Genomic DNA, 8,518 nt, shown 5'->3' with positions numbered 1-8,518 from the left:
AAAACAGAAAACTCTAAAGTCCTTAGCATAGCTTTCTAGGATTTGATCCCTGTGTAAGTCTTCAATCTCCCTTTCTACCAATTCAACTTCATATTTCCTGTTCTTTTATTATACCGGCATATTGGCTATTCCCACTGATTTTTCTGTCCTTGTCCATCTGGGGAATCTTATCTCATACTTGAGAACAAAATCAAAGATCTTACCTTCTATGCAGACTTTTCTTATCCACCCCATCACAGCTGACTTTTCCTCTCATCTGAGCACGCAAAAGGTATCTTTTCACCGCTGTCTCCTCAACATCTAGCCTGTAGCCTTGCCTGAAATAGATGCTTGAAAATTGTTTCCAAATGAGTATTAATTGCCTCTTACCTCTTATCACACTAAGATCCATGGCCACATGGCACAAATGCTTAGTTGACTGATTGATGGTGGAAGATTTACCATCTTCCACTAGGGGTTTCTCCAGCTGCAGCTTAAGCTCTCTAAGAGTCTGCAGTTCAGCCTCTGCAAGCACATGTGCAGTTGGTGACTGCAAGAAATTTGTATTCCTAATTTATATGTCACTGGGCCTTACACAGGCCTCATAGCATGAGAAGCAGAGGAAGGTCATTTATTTTGGCATTCACAAAACTCGTTGCCTTTCTCTTCCTGGGGGACTCAGAGAGAGACTCCTCTGCTCTCTGACCTTTCATTGTGCGCTGCTTGTAAGCAAAGGACAGCATTATCAGCACTGGCACAGTCTCCCACACCCTTTGTTCCTGGTGCCTGGTAGAGAGGCCCTGGGATCCCTCCTTCTGGCTGAGATACATTTACAAAGTAAAACTGGTATTTTATCATACCTGGAAATAAGAAACTATAATCACTAATGAGATTTATAAAATTATAGCCCAAGCCGACTTCGACTTTCATAATAAAACATATCTCGCCATAGCCTGCCCACATCTATTGTCATAGTGAAAAACCTCTGGAGGCTACAAGATGTCCTCTTTGAATTATGGATTGATTAAAAGGAGCACAACGCATTATTTGAAGGTTGTGTGAAGGCTAAATAATCCCATCTGTGTGAGACAGGATACAATATTTTATACTGTCTGTGGAGATTCTCCAATTATGTTTTACGGTCTGCATTCAAAAAGATTCCAGCTTCTTATCTTATTTAACTCTGCAGGCAAGTGTTTGGCAGAATATCCACTCCCTCTGGGGTAGAGGAGATGGGGGAAACTGGGATCTGAAGTCTTGATTTAGCTTCAGACCTAGGTTGTTTTATGGCAATGGGAGATCCATTTGAATTCTTCTACTGTACCAAATAAGAAGGAGACAGATGGCCCCAGACCCTGATCTCATCCTGGGGTTATGAAGGGGAATCCTCTCCTTATCATGGCATAAAATAACCTGATTCAGGCTCTGGTGCACAATCTTGCACAAAGCTCTAGTCGTGAGCTTTGTGGTTGATAATATCCTTCTGTTTTCAGGACCCTACTAAGTCTCGTGTTTGGTGAGGCTTTTACCTCTCAGAATCACCTGCAATTGCCTTTCTCTCTGCCACCTCGTGATTCCTTTGGCCATTGTTTCCAGAGATTTCAACTCATCTATGTCCTGTATTCATTAGGCTGGGATTTGATTATTTCCTAATAGAAAGTTCACACTCATAACCTATGATCAAACACTTGAATTAAATAAGGCCTGATTTTCACAAATTTATTTTATGTCCTTGTTCAAGAAAACAAAGAAAAGATGAGGAGGGCATAGAATTGTCCTATTAGTCATCCCCAGCCAAGCATGCTTCCTTTAAGGAGCCTAAACTTTATCTATGAGAAGATAAAAAGAATGTTTCTTGATAATATGAGTTCCAAGAAGCAGACTAAACATCAAACTTTCCAAAATGCTCTAGTCAGTCTTCTGGAACAAGTGATGTTCTCTGTTTCAAATGTAACTTGTTGAATAAATAATTAAATGTGGGTAACCACTTTCTTAGATATCCTGTTCTCTGCCATAAATTAGTGGACCCAAAGTTGGGGACCTCAGCCAAGCTAGGCTAATCTGTGGGCTCTTTTTGAATTTGGGAGCATAGAGCAAGTCCCAGCCACTCTTGGGAGGTGAAGTTGAGCTATGAGAGGTTAAGAATTTGTCCATGTTCAAGTTCTCCAACTTGTGGAGAAGTCTGCTGTAAAATACAGAAACTGGCCTACAATGAAAATGAGTGAGTGAGTGACACACAGAGAGAGAGAGAGAGAGAGAGAGGTGATTCAGCTCCCCTCCTTTTTTTTTTTTTTTTGAGACGGACTCTCTCTCTGTTGCCCAGGCTGGAGTGCAGTGGCAAGATCTTGGCTCACTGTAACCTCTGCCTCCTGGGTTCAAGCGATTCTCCTTCCCTTTTTCTTGGCTGCCTTCTTATCCTTGACTTTTCTATGTGTGTATGAACCAAAAACATCTCCTTTTACCTGAACTTCCTGGAGTTTAGTTCTGTCATTTGCAAGACCAAACTGTCAGTAAACAGCATCAAAACGGAATCTGTTGCCATTCTTAGCAAAGATTCTTCCAATTGCGCATTTATAAAGCACTTCTGTAGTTTTTTTTATTAATCTTCCATTTCTTTGTCTGAAGTTAATAGCTGTCTTTATCTGAAGGAGGATGTCCCAAATCTGATTTATTTCATATCTAGAAGTAGCCACTTTTTTTTTTTTTAGTGCTTGATCTAAACCTGCTAAACACATCTTCCTAACTGTTTCCATGTAGGCAGTCATTTTCAGTGGTCACTAAGACAGACTCTTATTAAAATAACCTAGGATAATTGCATCTCATTAAAATTCTCTAGGATAATTACCTTTTATCATTGCTATAGTATATGTTGAGTCATGGGCTAAACTTCTGAAATATAGACCCCGGCATATAGTTTACTCAAGCACAATGGGGTTTTATTACTATTTTTTTTCTCTGTCTCTTTTATAACAACCCAGAGGTCTAAGGGATGTTAGAAGGGGAATGAGTGGTTAGCTTCACTCCGTGAGAAGCCCAAATTCCTTCTCTCTTGTTTCTCTACCACTCCTTAGAATTCTGGTTGAGTTGGTTCACCAGCAAATATGATTTCCAGCTTATGGGGAAAGGGCAGGGGATTTTTATGTAAGAGGAGTGTGAAAGCAGCCCACGTGATTTCTACTCCATTGATGAGAATTAGTATACGGGATGCTGTGTAAGGGTGGCTGGGATATGTAATATCCAGCTGTGGAAGGAACTTATTATTTAAAGGAAGAAGGAGAGAATGGGTATTGTGGGACAGTTATCAGTTTCTGCCATGGGTTTGTAGACTGATATTGTAGGGAAATAAGTGTGCTTTCTCCTTGACTAATAGGACATTCACATTTCCCATGTGCTAAATAAATAGTTTCAGTTTGCTACACCCTCAAGCTACTGCCCCCTTTTCATTTCATTTATGACTAAAGTTCTAAAAAGCAGTAATGTACTCTTAGTACACAAACTTCCCTATCACACATGTACTTATTTTGTAACTCACTGCAATCTGACTTGTCTTCGTAGGTCTTTTATGAAAAAGTTTGCTCATGGGTCATAACTAAGTCCCCTCCTGTCAACTGAGGCACTTCACCATGTTGTCTGCGTTAGGTGCTATTGAACATTCGTTTCCCTCTGGAAATGTTCTCATTAATTTCTGTGACTCAGCACTATCCTGTCTCTTTTTCTAATTCTTTAACCCTGACTCTTCTTTCTTTTTCTTTGCACATCTTGTTCCTCTTATATTATAAATGTGGCATTCCCTGAAGGTATAAATTCTTCAATTCTTCTCTACCTAGCCCTTGACAGTTTCACCAGTGGCTTTAGCTAATACCTAAATTGATCTCAATTCCACCCATACTCCCTTTGCCTTATAAGTACAGTTCACCTTATCACCCCAAAGTAGTGCTTCAAGAAGGATGTTGATATAAACCCAAGCACAATTCCCTGTTAGCTTCCAATGACAAACTTGTGTTGTGTGACTTCTCTATTGTATCAGAGCTCTTTTGATTCCAAGGAACAAAAACTGCCTGTCTACTTTAAATAAAAGACGATGATTCAGTGGTATTTGGGGGAAGTATTCAAAAGTTGGCTGACACCAGCAACAGACTGAAGAGAGGGGTCAGAGCTCCTAGAAGAATCAAACATGATCATTTCTCTTGCTGCTACTATGCTTTTTCCCGCTTTTGTCTCATCTTTCTTCTGGGAGATTGAACAATTGTGGTAGGACCTAGCCATTAACAGCCTCCAAAGTTACTTTGTCTCAATTTCAGCCAACTATGGTGAGGCTTACTTTCCCCCTCCTCTGTTTCTAGAATTCATGGAAAGATTTCAAGTGGAGGTGGGAGAAAGTAAGCACTCAGAAGAAAGAAGAGGAATGGCTTCCACAGAAGACATTTTAGGGAAGCTACCTTAAAAAGTATCTATCCCATGAAGTTAGCCATCTCATAAATGCAAGTGCTCTCTCTATGAAAGCTATAACTGTGAAAAGAACATCAGACTTGGTGTTAAGAAATCTGTATGTGGCTTCCAGCCTTGCCATTGTTTTAGCTGCATGATTTGTCAAGTTTATGAGTGCCAATATTTTCATCACAGTGATCCTTATGTCCAGTCATTACTGTGATAACTGAATGACATTACACATATGAAACTGCCTAGTTTAGCACCCGGCGTATATTAGACATTCTGTAAATGTTAGCTGGATCTAGTTGGCCAAGAAGTCCCTAAGGGAAAAAAAGACGTTGGTCTGGTGAATTTGGGTAACCACTTCCCTCCGGGCTAGAAATTAACACAAAAGCCCCTTTTCCTGGTAATCTCCATTTATAAAAGACACAGTATTAATGTGTTCTATCTGTACTTCAGTGGGTTAGTTGGCTACGGATATTCTATGCAGTGCTTAATTGACCTTGCCAGTTCATTAGGAGCTGTGGAGCAGCGTCACAACCTTCCAAAGGAAGATGGATGGTGGCCGGCTTACTCACACAATAGGAAGCTGCACATCAGCTGAAAAGTGTACAAAGCAAAGTTTCCTGGCTTTGTCTGAGCAGGAGGAATATTTTGGTTCAATTCAAAGCAGACTTGCAGCTTCATTGCAGTATTAGGCTGGAGATAATTCCGGGGCGGGGGGTGGGGCGGGGAGTCTGTAAGATGGGGGGGATGCAAGAAAGATGATATCCTCAAATCTGGTGGTATTGATTATGTCTGTCTGAGAATGAATTGAATCACAACGTATTAGTTGGGAGTTTGTTTTTCTGAATCTTTGCGTTGACAAAGGAATGGTTATTTGGATTCTTCAATTCTTAATTTCTCCTAAATGCTGCCTCTAAGCCCTGTTGAAGGCTTGGTATGAATGGGGATGAAACAGATCTGACAATATGCAAGGTGGGGAGAATTGAACAAAGACAAGCTGCACACTTCCACAAAGCTGGTGGGAGTTTCTAGTATTGTTAGAAAGACATACAATTCTTACAGATTCCCAGTTTGTTATGCTGTGAGGGGACTGCGGTCCAGGACCTGGTTAATCACTAGACTCATTAAGTGTTTCCATTTCACAGTATTTGTTAGATAAAGCAGGCTGAGACCCTCTAGCACATAGAAGTACAGGAAAATCTGGTATATTTTTCATGAGGATCTTTTTAGACCTACAGAAGAGCAGAGTCATATAGTTGAACGACACACACACAGTCACATATATATACACACAGACATATGCATGTATGCATATATATACACACACACACACACACAGTTTTTACACAAAATTAATAAAAGCATATACTTTGTTATGGAAAAAAGGAGGTATATCAGGCTCAACCAAAGACGTGTGACTAGTAAGATACATATTCTACTATACATACACATATATCTACCCAGATATACATATAAACATATGTATATCTGCCTAAGAAAATCCAAACTCCATATGACAGGCCATCAAGAAGCACAGGCTGGAATTCTCAGGCACAAGCTAAAGTTGCAGTCCAGAGGCAGAATTTCTTCTTTCTTTGGTTAGTCTTAGATCTGCTTTTAAGGTCTTACAACTGATTGAATCAAGTACACCTAGGTTAACTAAGATAATCCTTTCCTTTACTTAAAGTGAACTGATTGTGGACTTTTATCACATCTACAAAATACCTTCATGAGATTAGCATTTTATTAAATAACCAAGGACTATAGTCTAGCTAAGCTGACACATCAAACCATCATAGAAATTAAATTAGTATATAAACTGAAAAAGAAATGTCTGTTCCACTTAATCCTATCATAACTTCATTAATATTGACATGCAATGTTCAAATTACACAGTATTTTGTTTAACAAAACAAATTATCCATATTCTAGATTCTAGTTGGGAAACATTTAGCCATTACGTTTATGAATATATTTAAATAAATAAAAATGATACAACTCTGTCTTATGGACCAAATATTTGTGTCTTTTCAAAATCCATATTTTGAATTTCTAACCTCTAATGTGATAGTATTTAAAAGCTGGGCCTTTTGAGAGGTATTTAGGTCATGAGGTGGAACTGTCATAAATGGAATTAATGCTCTTATAAAAGGTATCCCAGAGAGCTCGCTCTATCTTTTCTGCCATGTGAGGGTACAATAAGAAAATGGTAGTATACAACCTTGGAAAGGGCCCTCACCAGCACCTGACCATGATGGCACCCTGATCTCAGACTTCCAGACTCCCTAACTGTGAGAAATAAATTTATGTTGCTTATAAGCCACAAAGTTTATGGTACTTTGTTTTAACAGCCTGAAATGACTAAGCTGTGTGTATAATCCTGTATATTGTTTGGCAAGTGACTTTTTTATGAAGAAAGAAAAGATTAACAGATTTTTTGGAGGTATTATATATTATTTAATATTCCCTCAAGTCTTGTGAAATGAGACTTATTATATCTATTTTGTAGTTGAAAAAATTGAGGATCAGAGAGGTTAAATTGTCTATGATCAGGGAATAAACAAGTGAGTGTTTTCCAGATTGAAATGGGGCCCAGCTGATTCCAAGGCTTGTGTTTACCCCACCGGGCTGTCTTTGCCTGTGACCAACACCCACTGATGAATGCAGGCTCTGCATAACCAGGAATTATAGCAAATGACCACATCTAATATTGATTGTTCCTCTTTGCTTTTCAATTATCCATCTAATCTAATTTTAGAATTAGACTGAGTTAATAAAACAGAATAAGCAGATGCTAAAGGAAAGTTCGTCTCCCATCTCCCCAAGTCAGTTAACTAACTGTTCTCAGGGAGGGATGGGGAGAAGGGAAGTGGCTGGAGGCTCACCACAGATCAAATGCAGAGAAGGAGAGGATGGACAGTGATAATTTAGGAGCAGCTGCATGTAAGAAGACTTTGGAATTCACCTTGGGGGCTGTTACTAAATCTGCTTGTCATATGTACTGGTATCCTAAAGGAATAGTGACTTTGAGAAGCAGAGACCTATGGTTGTCCTATTTCTGAATTTGTCCCTGATTATTTAGGTGACATTGGGCAAATCATTTTACCTCTTATTGTTTTCATGTCTTCTCTTTAAAAATACTGTGAATTTTATGAAACTTGCTCTGAACTGTCTCCAAGGGAAGGTGTGTGGATAAAATAAACTGCAAGTTGTGAAAACGCTGCAGAAAATGTCATTTAAAGTGCTATGCAAATATGGTGATGCAGAGTGTGAATGTAGATGGAGGGCACTGCCTTCATTTCTTCTGAGTTGAATCATTTATGGCCAAAACACCTGACTCTACTTCTTCAGTGACCCTACAGTCTGTCCATGACTTGGGTCTTGGAGTTTTCCAGTATCTTTGAAGCTAGCACAGCATCTCTTTTCGCTTGAACCATCTGGCTAGGGTAAATTCATCAGCAGCTCCCTTGAATCTACAGCCTAGTACTCAATATATTTATATATATCCACCATAGGGATATAATATATAGTGCTTTTCTTTCCTGAAGAAAAACTGTAGTTTTCAAAAGAAATGCCTTTAGATTCCCTCTCTTCACTTCCTCCAGCCTGGTGCTCTCTGTTGCACTATTATTAGAACCAGCTAATCAGATAAAACATTTGATGAGCTGTACCTCCTTTCTTCCACTTGTGTATTATTCTTATAATCCTCCCAACAAGGTCAGCTTAACCTTGATCTATTTGAACCAAAGATTTTGTGCTTATATATACTGACTCCCAATTACCTATTCACAAAAAAGCTTTGGACATGTGGCTTGATTCCTACTATTGCCCAGTTACCAAAAATCCTACATTGTTGTACTTTGATTCTGAAGTGTTTTCCATGGAGTTTTCTCTCTTCAGTACTTTGTACTGATATTCAGTGTAGGCTAATGCAACAAGAAGTGTTTATTCCCAAACTACACACCAGTGGTATTGTAGTGTGGATTCTTGTAACCTGAATTTTAAATGTCCCAGATTGTTGACAAGCACTAGATTACAGATTTTTCAAATTTATAATGGTTTATTGAGATTCTAGGTGAAACATATCCTAAACTGCTGACTA

General features: G+C 39.0%; 1 long non-coding RNA gene across 1 annotated transcript in view; it reads right to left on the bottom strand.

Moving 5' to 3' along the window:
- Positions 1 to 205: 205 nt before the first annotated feature.
- LOC105476747 (uncharacterized) overlaps positions 206 to 8,518 on the bottom strand; it is a 50,385-nt gene continuing 42,072 nt past the window's right edge. Inside the window, exon 3 of the long non-coding RNA XR_984192.2 lies at positions 206 to 329. This is a non-coding gene — a long non-coding RNA (uncharacterized lncRNA). The remainder of the gene's footprint in view (positions 330 to 8,518) is intronic.

The sequence above is a fragment of the Macaca nemestrina genome, chromosome 17, assembly GCF_043159975.1.
Source record: "Macaca nemestrina isolate mMacNem1 chromosome 17, mMacNem.hap1, whole genome shotgun sequence".
In the NCBI taxonomy this organism is placed as follows: domain Eukaryota; kingdom Metazoa; phylum Chordata; class Mammalia; order Primates; family Cercopithecidae; genus Macaca; species Macaca nemestrina.
This window is presented reverse-complemented; position numbering and strand designations above follow the sequence as displayed.